Source organism: Schistocerca gregaria, unplaced genomic scaffold (genome assembly GCF_023897955.1).
Source record: "Schistocerca gregaria isolate iqSchGreg1 unplaced genomic scaffold, iqSchGreg1.2 ptg000355l, whole genome shotgun sequence".
In the NCBI taxonomy this organism is placed as follows: Eukaryota; Metazoa; Arthropoda; class Insecta; order Orthoptera; family Acrididae; genus Schistocerca; species Schistocerca gregaria.
In genome coordinates, this window is record NW_026061814.1 from 653,916 (window position 1) to 672,952 (window position 19,037).

Sequence of the window (19,037 nt, forward strand, 5' to 3'; positions counted from 1 at the left end):
CTCGTCGCGCTTCCAGATATTTGCGTAATTTGCACGGTTCATTCTCGGCTGTCCCCTTCCGTCCCGACTTGTCCCGACTTTGCTCGACTGCCGCTCGCTGCCGCTCGGGTCGCGGTCCATATGACAGCACAAGTACGAGAAGCATCTGCGAGATGGGCGCGGCCCGAACCGGCGAGTCCGAGGCGCCGTGTGCGGGCGTTCGGAGCTACCAGTGCCGCTCTGTGCTGCGCTGTGCCGTGGAAAGGTGCGAAAACATGCACACAAGACACAGGCTTTTCGGCAAAGTACACATCTCTTGTAGCGACGAAAGGTAAATTTTTGTTTACAAATTTGCCCTTGTGCACTGCTACAAAACAATATGCCCTGACGTTTTTCACAACATTTCTGTCACTTCATACTGTTTTTATTATTCCAGAGACTCTTTGGAAGTCTTACTTGGCGCACTCTTTTCAAACTGAGTTCCTTAATATCGTATCTTACGATAGTTTAAAATCAGTATGGAAGCATCTTTGTCACATGAGAAAGGTAGCATGAAAAAAGGGCTGGCAGGAGTAGTGCCAAGAAAGCAAGAAATGAAGACAGCCAGAGTTCCCAGGCGGTCGCCGATCCGAATACTGACGTTGTTGCTTTTCTTCGGTGGTCGGACGGGAACAGGTCTTTCTTTAATGTAGTTAGTTTTTGGAATTTAGCGCTCCTACAAAACAGTACTCTCTGACGCGTTTCAAGAGCACATCTGTCGATTCGCAGTGTTTCGTTATTTTCAACGAGATCCTAGCACTCTTCCTCCGCGCATTCTTGTTCAAACTGAGTTCATTACTGTAATTTCGCATCTTACGTTTAATACAGTAGTTTAAAATGCTTGTGGAAGCATCTTTGTCGCACCTGAGAGTTTTTCATGAAAAGAGGGCTGGCAGGTGTAGTGACATAAAATTTAAAAGAAGAGAGGGAGCCAACAGCACCCGGTGTTCCCAGGCGGTCACCCATCCAAGTACTAACCGGGCCCGATGTTGCTTAACTTCGGTGATCGGACGAGAACCGGTGTATTCAACATGGTATGGCCGTTGGCGTCCTTATACAGTAGCCGCACGGCAGAAGAAGGCTTCGCCTCTCCTCCCAACACACGCAATCGCCGTTTTCGGTGGCACATTTGACGCAAAGCACGTCCTTCCACCTCGAAGGCGACGCGCAGTGCGGCGCGCCGCCACGTGGGTCAGACGCACAACACAGCTGCTCGTTGCACCGCCTGTCATTCGTTTGTTCGACAAAGTATCCATCTCTTGTAGCGATGGAAGGTAAATTTTTGTTTACAAATTTGCCGTTGTGCACTGCTACAAAACAATATGCCCTGACGTATTTCACAACATTTCTGTCACTTCATACTGTTTTGTTATTTCCAGAGACTCTTTGGAAGTCTTCCTTGGCGCACTCTTTTCAAACTGAGTTCCTTAATATCGTATCTTACGATAGTTTAAAATCAGTATGGAAGCATCTTTGTCACATGAGAAAGGTAGCATGAAAAAAGGGCTGGCAGGGGTAGTGACAAGATAGCAAGAAATGAAGACAGAGGGAAGCGTTCTCACCTGCCTGACACTCGTCGCGCTTCCAGATATTTGCGTAATTTGCACGGTTCATTCTCGGCTGTCCCCTTCCGTCCCGACTTGTCCCGACTTTGCTCGACTGCCGCTCGCTGCCGCTCGGGTCGCGGTCCATATGACAGCACAAGTACGAGAAGCATCTGCGAGATGGGCGCGGCCCGAACCGGCGAGTCCGAGGCGCCGTGTGCGGGCGTTCGGAGCTACCAGTGCCGCTCTGTGCTGCGCTGTGCCGTGGAAAGGTGCGAAAACATGCACACAAGACACAGGCTTTTCGGCAAAGTACACATCTCTTGTAGCGACGAAAGGTAAATTTTTGTTTACAAATTTGCCCTTGTGCACTGCTACAAAACAATATGCCCTGACGTTTTTCACAACATTTCTGTCACTTCATACTGTTTTTATTATTCCAGAGACTCTTTGGAAGTCTTACTTGGCGCACTCTTTTCAAACTGAGTTCCTTAATATCGTATCTTACGATAGTTTAAAATCAGTATGGAAGCATCTTTGTCACATGAGAAAGGTAGCATGAAAAAAGGGCTGGCAGGAGTAGTGCCAAGAAAGCAAGAAATGAAGACAGCCAGAGTTCCCAGGCGGTCGCCGATCCGAATACTGACGTTGTTGCTTTTCTTCGGTGGTCGGACGGGAACAGGTCTTTCTTTAATGTAGTTAGTTTTTGGAATTTAGCGCTCCTACAAAACAGTACTCTCTGACGCGTTTCAAGAGCACATCTGTCGATTCGCAGTGTTTCGTTATTTTCAACGAGATCCTAGCACTCTTCCTCCGCGCATTCTTGTTCAAACTGAGTTCATTACTGTAATTTCGCATCTTACGTTTAATACAGTAGTTTAAAATGCTTGTGGAAGCATCTTTGTCGCACCTGAGAGTTTTTCATGAAAAGAGGGCTGGCAGGTGTAGTGACATAAAATTTAAAAGAAGAGAGGGAGCCAACAGCACCCGGTGTTCCCAGGAGGTCACCCATCCAAGTACTAACCGGGCCCGATGTTGCTTAACTTCGGTGATCGGACGAGAACCGGTGTATTCAACATGGTATGGGCGTTGGCGTCCTTATACAGTAGCCGCACGGCAGAAGAAGGCTTCGCCTCTCCTCCCAACACACGCAATCGCCGTTTTCGGTGGCACATTTGACGCAAAGCACGTCCTTCCACCTCGAAGGCGACGCGCAGTGCGGCGCGCCGCCACGTGGGTCAGACGCACAACACAGCTGCTCGTTGCACCGCCTGTCATTCGTTTGTTCGACAAAGTATCCATCTCTTGTAGCGATGGAAGGTAAATTTTTGTTTACAAATTTGCCGTTGTGCACTGCTACAAAACAATATGCCCTGACGTATTTCACAACATTTCTGTCACTTCATACTGTTTTGTTATTTCCAGAGACTCTTTGGAAGTCTTCCTTGGCGCACTCTTTTCAAACTGAGTTCCTTAATATCGTATCTTACGATAGTTTAAAATCAGTATGGAAGCATCTTTGTCACATGAGAAAGGTAGCATGAAAAAAGGGCTGGCAGGGGTAGTGACAAGATAGCAAGAAATGAAGACAGAGGGAAGCGTTCTCACCTGCCTGACACTCGTCGCGCTTCCAGATATTTGCGTAATTTGCACGGTTCATTCTCGGCTGTCCCCTTCCGTCCCGACTTGTCCCGACTTTGCTCGACTGCCGCTCGCTGCCGCTCGGGTCGCGGTCCATATGACAGCACAAGTACGAGAAGCATCTGCGAGATGGGCGCGGCCCGAACCGGCGAGTCCGAGGCGCCGTGTGCGGGCGTTCGGAGCTACCAGTGCCGCTCTGTGCTGCGCTGTGCCGTGGAAAGGTGCGAAAACATGCACACAAGACACAGGCTTTTCGGCAAAGTACACATCTCTTGTAGCGACGAAAGGTAAATTTTTGTTTACAAATTTGCCCTTGTGCACTGCTACAAAACAATATGCCCTGACGTTTTTCACAACATTTCTGTCACTTCATACTGTTTTTATTATTCCAGAGACTCTTTGGAAGTCTTACTTGGCGCACTCTTTTCAAACTGAGTTCCTTAATATCGTATCTTACGATAGTTTAAAATCAGTATGGAAGCATCTTTGTCACATGAGAAAGGTAGCATGAAAAAAGGGCTGGCAGGAGTAGTGCCAAGAAAGCAAGAAATGAAGACAGCCAGAGTTCCCAGGCGGTCGCCGATCCGAATACTGACGTTGTTGCTTTTCTTCGGTGGTCGGACGGGAACAGGTCTTTCTTTAATGTAGTTAGTTTTTGGAATTTAGCGCTCCTACAAAACAGTACTCTCTGACGCGTTTCAAGAGCACATCTGTCGATTCGCAGTGTTTCGTTATTTTCAACGAGATCCTAGCACTCTTCCTCCGCGCATTCTTGTTCAAACTGAGTTCATTACTGTAATTTCGCATCTTACGTTTAATACAGTAGTTTAAAATGCTTGTGGAAGCATCTTTGTCGCACCTGAGAGTTTTTCATGAAAAGAGGGCTGGCAGGTGTAGTGACATAAAATTTAAAAGAAGAGAGGGAGCCAACAGCACCCGGTGTTCCCAGGCGGTCACCCATCCAAGTACTAACCGGGCCCGATGTTGCTTAACTTCGGTGATCGGACGAGAACCGGTGTATTCAACATGGTATGGCCGTTGGCGTCCTTATACAGTAGCCGCACGGCAGAAGAAGGCTTCGCCTCTCCTCCCAACACACGCAATCGCCGTTTTCGGTGGCACATTTGACGCAAAGCACGTCCTTCCACCTCGAAGGCGACGCGCAGTGCGGCGCGCCGCCACGTGGGTCAGACGCACAACACAGCTGCTCGTTGCACCGCCTGTCATTCGTTTGTTCGACAAAGTATCCATCTCTTGTAGCGATGGAAGGTAAATTTTTGTTTACAAATTTGCCGTTGTGCACTGCTACAAAACAATATGCCCTGACGTATTTCACAACATTTCTGTCACTTCATACTGTTTTGTTATTTCCAGAGACTCTTTGGAAGTCTTCCTTGGCGCACTCTTTTCAAACTGAGTTCCTTAATATCGTATCTTACGATAGTTTAAAATCAGTATGGAAGCATCTTTGTCACATGAGAAAGGTAGCATGAAAAAAGGGCTGGCAGGGGTAGTGACAAGATAGCAAGAAATGAAGACAGAGGGAAGCGTTCTCACCTGCCTGACACTCGTCGCGCTTCCAGATATTTGCGTAATTTGCACGGTTCATTCTCGGCTGTCCCCTTCCGTCCCGACTTGTCCCGACTTTGCTCGACTGCCGCTCGCTGCCGCTCGGGTCGCGGTCCATATGACAGCACAAGTACGAGAAGCATCTGCGAGATGGGCGCGGCCCGAACCGGCGAGTCCGAGGCGCCGTGTGCGGGCGTTCGGAGCTACCAGTGCCGCTCTGTGCTGCGCTGTGCCGTGGAAAGGTGCGAAAACATGCACACAAGACACAGGCTTTTCGGCAAAGTACACATCTCTTGTAGCGACGAAAGGTAAATTTTTGTTTACAAATTTGCCCTTGTGCACTGCTACAAAACAATATGCCCTGACGTTTTTCACAACATTTCTGTCACTTCATACTGTTTTTATTATTCCAGAGACTCTTTGGAAGTCTTACTTGGCGCACTCTTTTCAAACTGAGTTCCTTAATATCGTATCTTACGATAGTTTAAAATCAGTATGGAAGCATCTTTGTCACATGAGAAAGGTAGCATGAAAAAAGGGCTGGCAGGAGTAGTGCCAAGAAAGCAAGAAATGAAGACAGCCAGAGTTCCCAGGCGGTCGCCGATCCGAATACTGACGTTGTTGCTTTTCTTCGGTGGTCGGACGGGAACAGGTCTTTCTTTAATGTAGTTAGTTTTTGGAATTTAGCGCTCCTACAAAACAGTACTCTCTGACGCGTTTCAAGAGCACATCTGTCGATTCGCAGTGTTTCGTTATTTTCAACGAGATCCTAGCACTCTTCCTCCGCGCATTCTTGTTCAAACTGAGTTCATTACTGTAATTTCGCATCTTACGTTTAATACAGTAGTTTAAAATGCTTGTGGAAGCATCTTTGTCGCACCTGAGAGTTTTTCATGAAAAGAGGGCTGGCAGGTGTAGTGACATAAAATTGAAAAGAAGAGAGGGAGCCAACAGCACCCGGTGTTCCCAGGCGGTCACCCATCCAAGTACTAACCGGGCCCGATGTTGCTTAACTTCGGTGATCGGACGAGAACCGGTGTATTCAACATGGTATGGCCGTTGGCGTCCTTATACAGTAGCCGCACGGCAGAAGAAGGCTTCGCCTCTCCTCCCAACACACGCAATCGCCGTTTTCGGTGGCACATTTGACGCAAAGCACGTCCTTCCACCTCGAAGGCGACGCGCAGTGCGGCGCGCCGCCACGTGGGTCAGACGCACAACACAGCTGCTCGTTGCACCGCCTGTCATTCGTTTGTTCGACAAAGTATCCATCTCTTGTAGCGATGGAAGGTAAATTTTTGTTTACAAATTTGCCGTTGTGCACTGCTACAAAACAATATGCCCTGACGTATTTCACAACATTTCTGTCACTTCATACTGTTTTGTTATTTCCAGAGACTCTTTGGAAGTCTTCCTTGGCGCACTCTTTTCAAACTGAGTTCCTTAATATCGTATCTTACGATAGTTTAAAATCAGTATGGAAGCATCTTTGTCACATGAGAAAGGTAGCATGAAAAAAGGGCTGGCAGGGGTAGTGACAAGATAGCAAGAAATGAAGACAGAGGGAAGCGTTCTCACCTGCCTGACACTCGTCGCGCTTCCAGATATTTGCGTAATTTGCACGGTTCATTCTCGGCTGTCCCCTTCCGTCCCGACTTGTCCCGACTTTGCTCGACTGCCGCTCGCTGCCGCTCGGGTCGCGGTCCATATGACAGCACAAGTACGAGAAGCATCTGCGAGATGGGCGCGGCCCGAACCGGCGAGTCCGAGGCGCCGTGTGCGGGCGTTCGGAGCTACCAGTGCCGCTCTGTGCTGCGCTGTGCCGTGGAAAGGTGCGAAAACATGCACACAAGACACAGGCTTTTTGGCAAAGTACACATCTCTTGTAGCGACGAAAGATAAATTTTTGTTTACAAATTTGCCCTTGTGCACTGCTACAAAACAATATGCCCTGACGTTTTTCACAACATTTCTGTCACTTCATACTGTTTTTATTATTCCAGAGACTCTTTGGAAGTCTTACTTGGCGCACTCTTTTCAAACTGAGTTCCTTAATATCGTATCTTACGATAGTTTAAAATCAGTATGGAAGCATCTTTGTCACATGAGAAAGGTAGCATGAAAAAAGGGCTGGCAGGAGTAGTGACAAGAAAGCAAGAAATGAAGACAGCCAGAGTTCCCAGGCGGTCGCCGATCCGAATACTGACGTTGTTGCTTTTCTTCGGTGGTCGGACGGGAACAGGTCTTTCTTTAATGTAGTTAGTTTTTGGAATTTAGCGCTCCTACAAAACAGTACACTCTGACGCGTTTCAAGAGCACATCTGTCGATTCGCAGTGTTTCGTTATTTTCAACGAGATCCTAGCACTCTTCCTCCGCGCATTCTTGTTCAAACTGAGTTCATTACTGTAATTTCGCATCTTACGTTTAATACAGTAGTTTAAAATGCTTGTGGAAGCATCTTTGTCGCACCTGAGAGTTCTTCATGAAAAGAGGGCTGGCAGGTGTAGTGACATAAAATTTAAAAGAAGAGAGGGAGCCAACAGCACCCGGTGTTCCCAGGTGGTCACCCATCCAAGTACTAACCGGGCCCGATGTTGCTTAACTTCGGTGATCGGACGAGAACCGGTGTATTCAACATGGTATGGCCGTTGGCGTCCTTATACAGTAGCCGCACGGCAGAAGAAGGCTTCGCCTCTCCTCCCAACACACGCAATCGCCGTTTTCGGTGGCACATTTGACGCAAAGCACGTCCTTCCACCTCGAAGGCGACGCGCAGTGCGGCGCGCCGCCACGTGGGTCAGACGCACAACACAGCTGCTCGTTGCACCGCCTGTCATTCGTTTGTTCGACAAAGTATCCATCTCTTGTAGCGATGGAAGGTAAATTTTTGTTTACAAATTTGCCGTTGTGCACTGCTACAAAACAATATGCCCTGACGTATTTCACAACATTTCTGTCACTTCATACTGTTTTGTTATTTCCAGAGACTCTTTGGAAGTCTTCCTTGGCGCACTCTTTTCAAACTGAGTTCCTTAATATCGTATCTTACGATAGTTTAAAATCAGTATGGAAGCATCTTTGTCACATGAGAAAGGTAGCATGAAAAAAGGGCTGGCAGGGGTAGTGACAAGATAGCAAGAAATGAAGACAGAGGGAAGCGTTCTCACCTGCCTGACACTCGTCGCGCTTCCAGATATTTGCGTAATTTGCACGGTTCATTCTCGGCTGTCCCCTTCCGTCCCGACTTGTCCCGACTTTGCTCGACTGCCGCTCGCTGCCGCTCGGGTCGCGGTCCATATGACAGCACAAGTACGAGAAGCATCTGCGAGATGGGCGCGGCCCGAACCGGCGAGTCCGAGGCGCCGTGTGCGGGCGTTCGGAGCTACCAGTGCCGCTCTGTGCTGCGCTGTGCCGTGGAAAGGTGCGAAAACATGCACACAAGACACAGGCTTTTTGGCAAAGTACACATCTCTTGTAGCGACGAAAGATAAATTTTTGTTTACAAATTTGCCCTTGTGCACTGCTACAAAACAATATGCCCTGACGTTTTTCACAACATTTCTGTCACTTCATACTGTTTTTATTATTCCAGAGACTCTTTGGAAGTCTTACTTGGCGCACTCTTTTCAAACTGAGTTCCTTAATATCGTATCTTACGATAGTTTAAAATCAGTATGGAAGCATCTTTGTCACATGAGAAAGGTAGCATGAAAAAAGGGCTGGCAGGAGTAGTGACAAGAAAGCAAGAAATGAAGACAGCCAGAGTTCCCAGGCGGTCGCCGATCCGAATACTGACGTTGTTGCTTTTCTTCGGTGGTCGGACGGGAACAGGTCTTTCTTTAATGTAGTTAGTTTTTGGAATTTAGCGCTCCTACAAAACAGTACACTCTGACGCGTTTCAAGAGCACATCTGTCGATTCGCAGTGTTTCGTTATTTTCAACGAGATCCTAGCACTCTTCCTCCGCGCATTCTTGTTCAAACTGAGTTCATTACTGTAATTTCGCATCTTACGTTTAATACAGTAGTTTAAAATGCTTGTGGAAGCATCTTTGTCGCACCTGAGAGTTTTTCATGAAAAGAGGGCTGGCAGGTGTAGTGACATAAAATTTAAAAGAAGAGAGGGAGCCAACAGCACCCGGTGTTCCCAGGCGGTCACCCATCCAAGTACTAACCGGGCCCGATGTTGCTTAACTTCGGTGATCGGACGAGAACCGGTGTATTCAACATGGTATGGCCGTTGGCGTCCTTATACAGTAGCCGCACGGCAGAAGAAGGCTTCGCCTCTCCTCCCAACACACGCAATCGCCGTTTTCGGTGGCACATTTGACGCAAAGCACGTCCTTCCACCTCGAAGGCGACGCGCAGTGCGGCGCGCCGCCACGTGGGTCAGACGCACAACACAGCTGCTCGTTGCACCGCCTGTCATTCGTTTGTTCGACAAAGTATCCATCTCTTGTAGCGATGGAAGGTAAATTTTTGTTTACAAATTTGCCGTTGTGCACTGCTACAAAACAATATGCCCTGACGTATTTCACAACATTTCTGTCACTTCATACTGTTTTGTTATTTCCAGAGACTCTTTGGAAGTCTTCCTTGGCGCACTCTTTTCAAACTGAGTTCCTTAATATCGTATCTTACGATAGTTTAAAATCAGTATGGAAGCATCTTTGTCACATGAGAAAGGTAGCATGAAAAAAGGGCTGGCAGGGGTAGTGACAAGATAGCAAGAAATGAAGACAGAGGGAAGCGTTCTCACCTGCCTGACACTCGTCGCGCTTCCAGATATTTGCGTAATTTGCACGGTTCATTCTCGGCTGTCCCCTTCCGTCCCGACTTGTCCCGACTTTGCTCGACTGCCGCTCGCTGCCGCTCGGGTCGCGGTCCATATGACAGCACAAGTACGAGAAGCATCTGCGAGATGGGCGCGGCCCGAACCGGCGAGTCCGAGGCGCCGTGTGCGGGCGTTCGGAGCTACCAGTGCCGCTCTGTGCTGCGCTGTGCCGTGGAAAGGTGCGAAAACATGCACACAAGACACAGGCTTTTTGGCAAAGTACACATCTCTTGTAGCGACGAAAGATAAATTTTTGTTTACAAATTTGCCCTTGTGCACTGCTACAAAACAATATGCCCTGACGTTTTTCACAACATTTCTGTCACTTCATACTGTTTTTATTATTCCAGAGACTCTTTGGAAGTCTTACTTGGCGCACTCTTTTCAAACTGAGTTCCTTAATATCGTATCTTACGATAGTTTAAAATCAGTATGGAAGCATCTTTGTCACATGAGAAAGGTAGCATGAAAAAAGGGCTGGCAGGAGTAGTGACAAGAAAGCAAGAAATGAAGACAGCCAGAGTTCCCAGGCGGTCGCCGATCCGAATACTGACGTTGTTGCTTTTCTTCGGTGGTCGGACGGGAACAGGTCTTTCTTTAATGTAGTTAGTTTTTGGAATTTAGCGCTCCTACAAAACAGTACTCTCTGACGCGTTTCAAGAGCACATCTGTCGATTCGCAGTGTTTCGTTATTTTCAACGAGATCCTAGCACTCTTCCTCCGCGCATTCTTGTTCAAACTGAGTTCATTACTGTAATTTCGCATCTTACGTTTAATACAGTAGTTTAAAATGCTTGTGGAAGCATCTTTGTCGCACCTGAGAGTTCTTCATGAAAAGAGGGCTGGCAGGTGTAGTGACATAAAATTTAAAAGAAGAGAGGGAGCCAACAGCACCCGGTGTTCCCAGGCGGTCACCCATCCAAGTACTAACCGGGCCCGATGTTGCTTAACTTCGGTGATCGGACGAGAACCGGTGTATTCAACATGGTATGGCCGTTGGCGTCCTTATACAGTAGCCGCACGGCAGAAGAAGGCTTCGCCTCTCCTCCCAACACACGCAATCGCCGTTTTCGGTGGCACATTTGACGCAAAGCACGTCCTTCCACCTCGAAGGCGACGCGCAGTGCGGCGCGCCGCCACGTGGGTCAGACGCACAACACAGCTGCTCGTTGCACCGCCTGTCATTCGTTTGTTCGACAAAGTATCCATCTCTTGTAGCGATGGAAGGTAAATTTTTGTTTACAAATTTGCCGTTGTGCACTGCTACAAAACAATATGCCCTGACGTATTTCACAACATTTCTGTCACTTCATACTGTTTTGTTATTTCCAGAGACTCTTTGGAAGTCTTCCTTGGCGCACTCTTTTCAAACTGAGTTCCTTAATATCGTATCTTACGATAGTTTAAAATCAGTATGGAAGCATCTTTGTCACATGAGAAAGGTAGCATGAAAAAAGGGCTGGCAGGGGTAGTGACAAGATAGCAAGAAATGAAGACAGAGGGAAGCGTTCTCACCTGCCTGACACTCGTCGCGCTTCCAGATATTTGCGTAATTTGCACGGTTCATTCTCGGCTGTCCCCTTCCGTCCCGACTTGTCCCGACTTTGCTCGACTGCCGCTCGCTGCCGCTCGGGTCGCGGTCCATATGACAGCACAAGTACGAGAAGCATCTGCGAGATGGGCGCGGCCCGAACCGGCGAGTCCGAGGCGCCGTGTGCGGCCGTTCGGAGCTACCAGTGCCGCTCTGTGCTGCGCTGTGCCGTGGAAAGGTGCGAAAACATGCACACAAGACACAGGCTTTTCGGCAAAGTACACATCTCTTGTAGCGACGAAAGGTAAATTTTTGTTTACAAATTTGCCCTTGTGCACTGCTACAAAACAATATGCCCTGACGTTTTTCACAACATTTCTGTCACTTCATACTGTTTTTATTATTCCAGAGACTCTTTGGAAGTCTTACTTGGCGCACTCTTTTCAAACTGAGTTCCTTAATATCGTATCTTACGATAGTTTAAAATCAGTATGGAAGCATCTTTGTCACATGAGAAAAGTAGCATGAAAAAAGGGCTGGCAGGAGTAGTGACAAGAAAGCAAGAAATGAAGACAGCCAGAGTTCCCAGGCGGTCGCCGATCCGAATACTGACGTTGTTGCTTTTCTTCGGTGGTCGGACGGGAACAGGTCTTTCTTTAATGTAGTTAGTTTTTGGAATTTAGCGCTCCTACAAAACAGTACTCTCTGACGCGTTTCAAGAGCACATCTGTCGATTCGCAGTGTTTCGTTATTTTCAACGAGATCCTAGCACTCTTCCTCCGCGCATTCTTGTTCAAACTGAGTTCATTACTGTAATTTCGCATCTTACGTTTAATACAGTAGTTTAAAATGCTTGTGGAAGCATCTTTGTCGCACCTGAGAGTTTTTCATGAAAAGAGGGCTGGCAGGTGTAGTGACATAAAATTTAAAAGAAGAGAGGGAGCCAACAGCACCCGGTGTTCCCAGGCGGTCACCCATCCAAGTACTAACCGGGCCCGATGTTGCTTAACTTCGGTGATCGGACGAGAACCGGTGTATTCAACATGGTATGGCCGTTGGCGTCCTTATACAGTAGCCGCACGGCAGAAGAAGGCTTCGCCTCTCCTCCCAACACACGCAATCGCCGTTTTCGGTGGCACATTTGACGCAAAGCACGTCCTTCCACCTCGAAGGCGACGCGCAGTGCGGCGCGCCGCCACGTGGGTCAGACGCACAACACAGCTGCTCGTTGCACCGCCTGTCATTCGTTTGTTCGACAAAGTATCCATCTCTTGTAGCGATGGAAGGTAAATTTTTGTTTACAAATTTGCCGTTGTGCACTGCTACAAAACAATATGCCCTGACGTATTTCACAACATTTCTGTCACTTCATACTGTTTTGTTATTTCCAGAGACTCTTTGGAAGTCTTCCTTGGCGCACTCTTTTCAAACTGAGTTCCTTAATATCGTATCTTACGATAGTTTAAAATCAGTATGGAAGCATCTTTGTCACATGAGAAAGGTAGCATGAAAAAAGGGCTGGCAGGGGTAGTGACAAGATAGCAAGAAATGAAGACAGAGGGAAGCGTTCTCACCTGCCTGACACTCGTCGCGCTTCCAGATATTTGCGTAATTTGCACGGTTCATTCTCGGCTGTCCCCTTCCGTCCCGACTTGTCCCGACTTTGCTCGACTGCCGCTCGCTGCCGCTCGGGTCGCGGTCCATATGACAGCACAAGTACGAGAAGCATCTGCGAGATGGGCGCGGCCCGAACCGGCGAGTCCGAGGCGCCGTGTGCGGGCGTTCGGAGCTACCAGTGCCGCTCTGTGCTGCGCTGTGCCGTGGAAAGGTGCGAAAACATGCACACAAGACACAGGCTTTTCGGCAAAGTACACATCTCTTGTAGCGACGAAAGGTAAATTTTTGTTTACAAATTTGCCCTTGTGCACTGCTACAAAACAATATGCCCTGACGTTTTTCACAACTTTTCTGTCACTTCATACTGTTTTTATTATTCCAGAGACTCTTTGGAAGTCTTACTTGGCGCACTCTTTTCAAACTGAGTTCCTTAATATCGTATCTTACGATAGTTTAAAATCAGTATGGAAGCATCTTTGTCACATGAGAAAGGTAGCATGAAAAAAGGGCTGGCAGGAGTAGTGACAAGAAAGCAAGAAATGAAGACAGCCAGAGTTCCCAGGCGGTCGCCGATCCGAATACTGACGTTGTTGCTTTTCTTCGGTGGTCGGACGGGAACAGGTCTTTCTTTAATGTAGTTAGTTTTTGGAATTTAGCGCTCCTACAAAACAGTACTCTCTGACGCGTTTCAAGAGCACATCTGTCGATTCGCAGTGTTTCGTTATTTTCAACGAGATCCTAGCACTCTTCCTCCGCGCATTCTTGTTCAAACTGAGTTCATTACTGTAATTTCGCATCTTACGTTTAATACAGTAGTTTAAAATGCTTGTGGAAGCATCTTTGTCGCACCTGAGAGTTTTTCATGAAAAGAGGGCTGGCAGGTGTAGTGACATAAAATTTAAAAGAAGAGAGGGAGCCAACAGCACCCGGTGTTCCCAGGTGGTCACCCATCCAAGTACTAACCGGGCCCGATGTTGCTTAACTTCGGTGATCGGACGAGAACCGGTGTATTCAACATGGTATGGCCGTTGGCGTCCTTATACAGTAGCCGCACGGCAGAAGAAGGCTTCGCCTCTCCTCCCAACACACGCAATCGCCGTTTTCGGTGGCACATTTGATGCAAAGCACGTCCTTCCACCTCGAAGGCGACGCGCAGTGCGGCGCGCCGCCACGTGGGTCAGACGCACAACACAGCTGCTCGTTGCACCGCCTGTCATTCGTTTGTTCGACAAAGTATCCATCTCTTGTAGCGATGGAAGGTAAATTTTTGTTTACAAATTTGCCGTTGTGCACTGCTACAAAACAATATGCCCTGACGTATTTCACAACATTTCTGTCACTTCATACTGTTTTGTTATTTCCAGAGACTCTTTGGAAGTCTTCCTTGGCGCACTCTTTTCAAACTGAGTTCCTTAATATCGTATCTTACGATAGTTTAAAATCAGTATGGAAGCATCTTTGTCACATGAGAAAGGTAGCATGAAAAAAGGGCTGGCAGGGGTAGTGACAAGATAGCAAGAAATGAAGACAGAGGGAAGCGTTCTCACCTGCCTGACACTCGTCGCGCTTCCAGATATTTGCGTAATTTGCACGGTTCATTCTCGGCTGTCCCCTTCCGTCCCGACTTGTCCCGACTTTGCTCGACTGCCGCTCGCTGCCGCTCGGGTCGCGGTCCATATGACAGCACAAGTACGAGAAGCATCTGCGAGATGGGCGCGGCCCGAACCGGCGAGTCCGAGGCGCCGTGTGCGGCCGTTCGGAGCTACCAGTGCCGCTCTGTGCTGCGCTGTGCCGTGGAAAGGTGCGAAAACATGCACACAAGACACAGGCTTTTCGGCAAAGTATACATCTCTTGTAGCGACGAAAGGTAAATTTTTGTTTACAAATTTGCCCTTGTGCACTGCTACAAAACAATATGCCCTGACGTTTTTCACAACATTTCTGTCACTTCATACTGTTTTTATTATTCCAGAGACTCTTTGGAAGTCTTACTTGGCGCACTCTTTTCAAACTGAGTTCCTTAATATCGTATCTTACGATAGTTTAAAATCAGTATGGAAGCATCTTTGTCACATGAGAAAGGTAGCATGAAAAAAGGGCTGGCAGGAGTAGTGACAAGAAAGCAAGAAATGAAGACAGCCAGAGTTCCCAGGCGGTCGCCGATCCGAATACTGACGTTGTTGCTTTTCTTCGGTGGTCGGACGGGAACAGGTCTTTCTTTAATGTAGTTAGTTTTTGGAATTTAGCGCTCCTACAAAACAGTACTCTCTGACGCGTTTCAAGAGCACATCTGTCGATTCGCAGTGTTTCGTTATTTTCAACGAGATCCTAGCACTCTTCCTCCGCGCATTCTTGTTCAAACTGAGTTCATTACTGTAATTTCGCATCTTACGTTTAATACAGTAGTTTAAAATGCTTGTGGAAGCATCTTTGTCGCACCTGAGAGTTTTTCATGAAAAGAGGGCTGGCAGGTGTAGTGACATAAAATTTAAAAGAAGAGAGGGAGCCAACAGCACCCGGTGTTCCCAGGTGGTCACCCATCCAAGTACTAACCGGGCCCGATGTTGCTTAACTTCGGTGATCGGACGAGAACCGGTGTATTCAACATGGTATGGCCGTTGGCGTCCTTATACAGTAGCCGCACGGCAGAAGAAGGCTTCGCCTCTCCTCCCAACACACGCAATCGCCGTTTTCGGTGGCACATTTGATGCAAAGCACGTCCTTCCACCTCGAAGGCGACGCGCAGTGCGGCGCGCCGCCACGTGGGTCAGACGCACAACACAGCTGCTCGTTGCACCGCCTGTCATTCGTTTGTTCGACAAAGTATCCATCTCTTGTAGCGATGGAAGGTAAATTTTTGTTTACAAATTTGCCGTTGTGCACTGCTACAAAACAATATGCCCTGACGTATTTCACAACATTTCTGTCACTTCATACTGTTTTGTTATTTCCAGAGACTCTTTGGAAGTCTTCCTTGGCGCACTCTTTTCAAACTGAGTTCCTTAATATCGTATCTTACGATAGTTTAAAATCAGTATGGAAGCATCTTTGTCACATGAGAAAGGTAGCATGAAAAAAGGGCTGGCAGGGGTAGTGACAAGATAGCAAGAAATGAAGACAGAGGGAAGCGTTCTCACCTGCCTGACACTCGTCGCGCTTCCAGATATTTGCGTAATTTGCACGGTTCATTCTCGGCTGTCCCCTTCCGTCCCGACTTGTCCCGACTTTGCTCGACTGCCGCTCGCTGCCGCTCGGGTCGCGGTCCATATGACAGCACAAGTACGAGAAGCATCTGCGAGATGGGCGCGGCCCGAACCGGCGAGTCCGAGGCGCCGTGTGCGGCCGTTCGGAGCTACCAGTGCCGCTCTGTGCTGCGCTGTGCCGTGGAAAGGTGCGAAAACATGCACACAAGACACAGGCTTTTCGGCAAAGTATACATCTCTTGTAGCGACGAAAGGTAAATTTTTGTTTACAAATTTGCCCTTGTGCACTGCTACAAAACAATATGCCCTGACGTTTTTCACAACATTTCTGTCACTTCATACTGTTTTTATTATTCCAGAGACTCTTTGGAAGTCTTACTTGGCGCACTCTTTTCAAACTGAGTTCCTTAATATCGTATCTTACGATAGTTTAAAATCAGTATGGAAGCATCTTTGTCACATGAGAAAGGTAGCATGAAAAAAGGGCTGGCAGGAGTAGTGACAAGAAAGCAAGAAATGAAGACAGCCAGAGTTCCCAGGCGGTCGCCGATCCGAATACTGACGTTGTTGCTTTTCTTCGGTGGTCGGACGGGAACAGGTCTTTCTTTAATGTAGTTAGTTTTTGGAATTTAGCGCTCCTACAAAACAGTACTCTCTGACGCGTTTCAAGAGCACATCTGTCGATTCGCAGTGTTTCGTTATTTTCAACGAGATCCTAGCACTCTTCCTCCGCGCATTCTTGTTCAAACTGAGTTCATTACTGTAATTTCGCATCTTACGTTTAATACAGTAGTTTAAAATGCTTGTGGAAGCATCTTTGTCGCACCTGAGAGTTTTTCATGAAAAGAGGGCTGGCAGGTGTAGTGACATAAAATTTAAAAGAAGAGAGGGAGCCAACAGCACCCGGTGTTCCCAGGCGGTCACCCATCCAAGTACTAACCGGGCCCGATGTTGCTTAACTTCGGTGATCGGACGAGAACCGGTGTATTCAACATGGTATGGCCGTTGGCGTCCTTATACAGTAGCCGCACGGCAGAAGAAGGCTTCGCCTCTCCTCCCAACACACGCAATCGCCGTTTTCGGTGGCACATTTGACGCAAAGCACGTCCTTCCACCTCGAAGGCGACGCGCAGTGCGGCGCGCCGCCACGTGGGTCAGACGCACAACACAGCTGCTCGTTGCACCGCCTGTCATTCGTTTGTTCGACAAAGTATCCATCTCTTGTAGCGATGGAAGGTAAATTTTTGTTTACAAATTTGCCGTTGTGCACTGCTACAAAACAATATGCCCTGACGTATTTCACAACATTTCTGTCACTTCATACTGTTTTGTTATTTCCAGAGACTCTTTGGAAGTCTTACTTGGCGCACTCTTTTCAAACTGAGTTCCTTAATATCGTATCTTACGATAGTTTAAAATCAGTATGGAAGCATCTTTGTCACATGAGAAAGGTAGCATGAAAAAAGGGCTGGCAGGGGTAGTGACAAGATAGCAAGAAATGAAGACAGAGGGAAGCGTTCTCACCTGCCTGACACTCGTCGCGCTTCCAGATATTTGCGTAATTTGCACGGTTCATTCTCGGCTGTCCCCTTCCGTCCCGACTTGTCCCGACTTTGCTCGACTGCCGCTCGCTGCCGCTCGGGTCGCGGTCCATATGACAGCACAAGTACGAGAAGCATCTGCGAGATGGGCGCGGCCCGAACCGGCGAGTCCGAGGCGCCGTGTGCGGGCGTTCGGAGCTACCAGTGCCGCTCTGTGCTGCGCTGTGCCGTGGAAAGGTGCGAAAACATGCACACAAGACACAGGCTTTTCGGCAAAGTACACATCTCTTGTAGCGACGAAAGGTAAATTTTTGTTTACAAATTTGCCCTTGTGCACTGCTACAAAACAATATGCCCTGACGTTTTTCACAACTTTTCTGTCACTTCATACTGTTTTTATTATTCCAGAGACTCTTTGGAAGTCTTACTTGGCGCACTCTTTTCAAACTGAGTTCCTTAATATCGTATCTTACGATAGTTTAAAATCAGTATGGAAGCATCTTTGTCACATGAGAAAGGTAGCATGAAAAAAGGGCTGGCAGGAGTAGTGACAAGAAAGCAAGAAATGAAGACAGCCAGAGTTCCCAGGCGGTCGCCGATCCGAATACTGACGTTGTTGCTTTTCTTCGGTGGTCGGACGGGAACAGGTCTTTCTTTAATGTAGTTAGTTTTTGGAATTTAGCGCTCCTACAAAACAGTACTCTCTGACGCGTTTCAAGAGCACATCTGTCGATTCGCAGTGTTTCGTTATTTTCAACGAGATCCTAGCACTCTTCCTCCGCGCATTCTTGTTCAAACTGAGTTCATTACTGTAATTTCGCATCTTACGTTTAATACAGTAGTTTAAAATGCTTGTGGAAGCATCTTTGTCGCACCTGAGAGTTTTTCATGAAAAGAGGGCTGGCAGGTGTAGTGACATAAAATTTAAAAGAAGAGAGGGAGCCAACAGCACCCGGTGTTCCCAGGTGGTCACCCATCCAAGTACTAACCGGGCCCGATGTTGCTTAACTTCGGTGATCGGACGAGAACCGGTGTATTCAACATGGTATGGCCGTTGGCGTCCTTATACAGTAGCCGCACGGCAGAAGAAGGCTTCGCCTCTCCTCCCAACACACGCAATCGCCGTTTTCGGTGGCACATTTGATGCAAAGCACGTCCTTCCACCTCGAAGGCGACGCGCAGTGCGGCGCGCCGCCACGTGGGTCAGACGCACAACACAGCTGCTCGTTGCACCGCCTGTCATTCGTTTGTTCGACAAAGTATCCATCTCTTGTAGCGATGGAAGGTAAATTTTTGTTTACAAATTTGCCGTTGTGCACTGCTACAAAACAATATGCCCTGACGTATTTCACAACATTTCTGTCACTTCATACTGTTTTGTTATTTCCAGAGACTCTTTGGAAGTCTTCCTTGGCGCACTCTTTTCAAACTGAGTTCCTTAATATCGTATCTTACGATAGTTTAAAATCAGTATGGAAGCATCTTTGTCACATGAGAAAGGTAGCATGAAAAAAGGGCTGGCAGGGGTAGTGACAAGATA

The 19,037-nt window shown here is 47.8% G+C and overlaps 12 non-coding genes across 12 annotated transcripts; all 12 read right to left on the reverse strand.

Moving 5' to 3' along the window:
* Window positions 1–947: 947 nt before the first annotated feature.
* Window positions 948–1,066, reverse strand: LOC126308028 (5S ribosomal RNA). Its single transcript, XR_007553960.1, has one exon. It is a non-coding gene; the product is annotated as a 5S ribosomal RNA (ribosomal RNA).
* A 1,471-nt stretch (window positions 1,067–2,537) lies between these two features.
* Window positions 2,538–2,656, reverse strand: LOC126307816 (5S ribosomal RNA). The gene has a single exon (XR_007553791.1). It is a non-coding gene; the product is annotated as a 5S ribosomal RNA (ribosomal RNA).
* Window positions 2,657–4,127: 1,471 nt separating this feature from the next.
* LOC126308029 (5S ribosomal RNA) lies at window positions 4,128–4,246 on the reverse strand. Its single transcript, XR_007553961.1, has one exon. It is a non-coding gene; the product is annotated as a 5S ribosomal RNA (ribosomal RNA).
* A 1,471-nt stretch (window positions 4,247–5,717) lies between these two features.
* Window positions 5,718–5,836, reverse strand: LOC126308031 (5S ribosomal RNA). The gene has a single exon (XR_007553963.1). It is a non-coding gene; the product is annotated as a 5S ribosomal RNA (ribosomal RNA).
* A 1,471-nt stretch (window positions 5,837–7,307) lies between these two features.
* On the reverse strand, window positions 7,308–7,426 carry LOC126307992 (5S ribosomal RNA). Its single transcript, XR_007553928.1, has one exon. It is a non-coding gene; the product is annotated as a 5S ribosomal RNA (ribosomal RNA).
* A 1,471-nt stretch (window positions 7,427–8,897) lies between these two features.
* On the reverse strand, window positions 8,898–9,016 carry LOC126308032 (5S ribosomal RNA). Its single transcript, XR_007553964.1, has one exon. It is a non-coding gene; the product is annotated as a 5S ribosomal RNA (ribosomal RNA).
* Window positions 9,017–10,487: 1,471 nt separating this feature from the next.
* LOC126308033 (5S ribosomal RNA) lies at window positions 10,488–10,606 on the reverse strand. Its single transcript, XR_007553965.1, has one exon. It is a non-coding gene; the product is annotated as a 5S ribosomal RNA (ribosomal RNA).
* Window positions 10,607–12,077: 1,471 nt separating this feature from the next.
* On the reverse strand, window positions 12,078–12,196 carry LOC126308034 (5S ribosomal RNA). Its single transcript, XR_007553966.1, has one exon. It is a non-coding gene; the product is annotated as a 5S ribosomal RNA (ribosomal RNA).
* A 1,471-nt stretch (window positions 12,197–13,667) lies between these two features.
* On the reverse strand, window positions 13,668–13,786 carry LOC126308004 (5S ribosomal RNA). Its single transcript, XR_007553939.1, has one exon. It is a non-coding gene; the product is annotated as a 5S ribosomal RNA (ribosomal RNA).
* A 1,471-nt stretch (window positions 13,787–15,257) lies between these two features.
* On the reverse strand, window positions 15,258–15,376 carry LOC126308017 (5S ribosomal RNA). Its single transcript, XR_007553950.1, has one exon. It is a non-coding gene; the product is annotated as a 5S ribosomal RNA (ribosomal RNA).
* Window positions 15,377–16,847: 1,471 nt separating this feature from the next.
* On the reverse strand, window positions 16,848–16,966 carry LOC126308035 (5S ribosomal RNA). Its single transcript, XR_007553967.1, has one exon. It is a non-coding gene; the product is annotated as a 5S ribosomal RNA (ribosomal RNA).
* A 1,471-nt stretch (window positions 16,967–18,437) lies between these two features.
* Window positions 18,438–18,556, reverse strand: LOC126308030 (5S ribosomal RNA). The gene has a single exon (XR_007553962.1). It is a non-coding gene; the product is annotated as a 5S ribosomal RNA (ribosomal RNA).
* Between the last annotated feature and the right edge of the window lie 481 nt (window positions 18,557–19,037).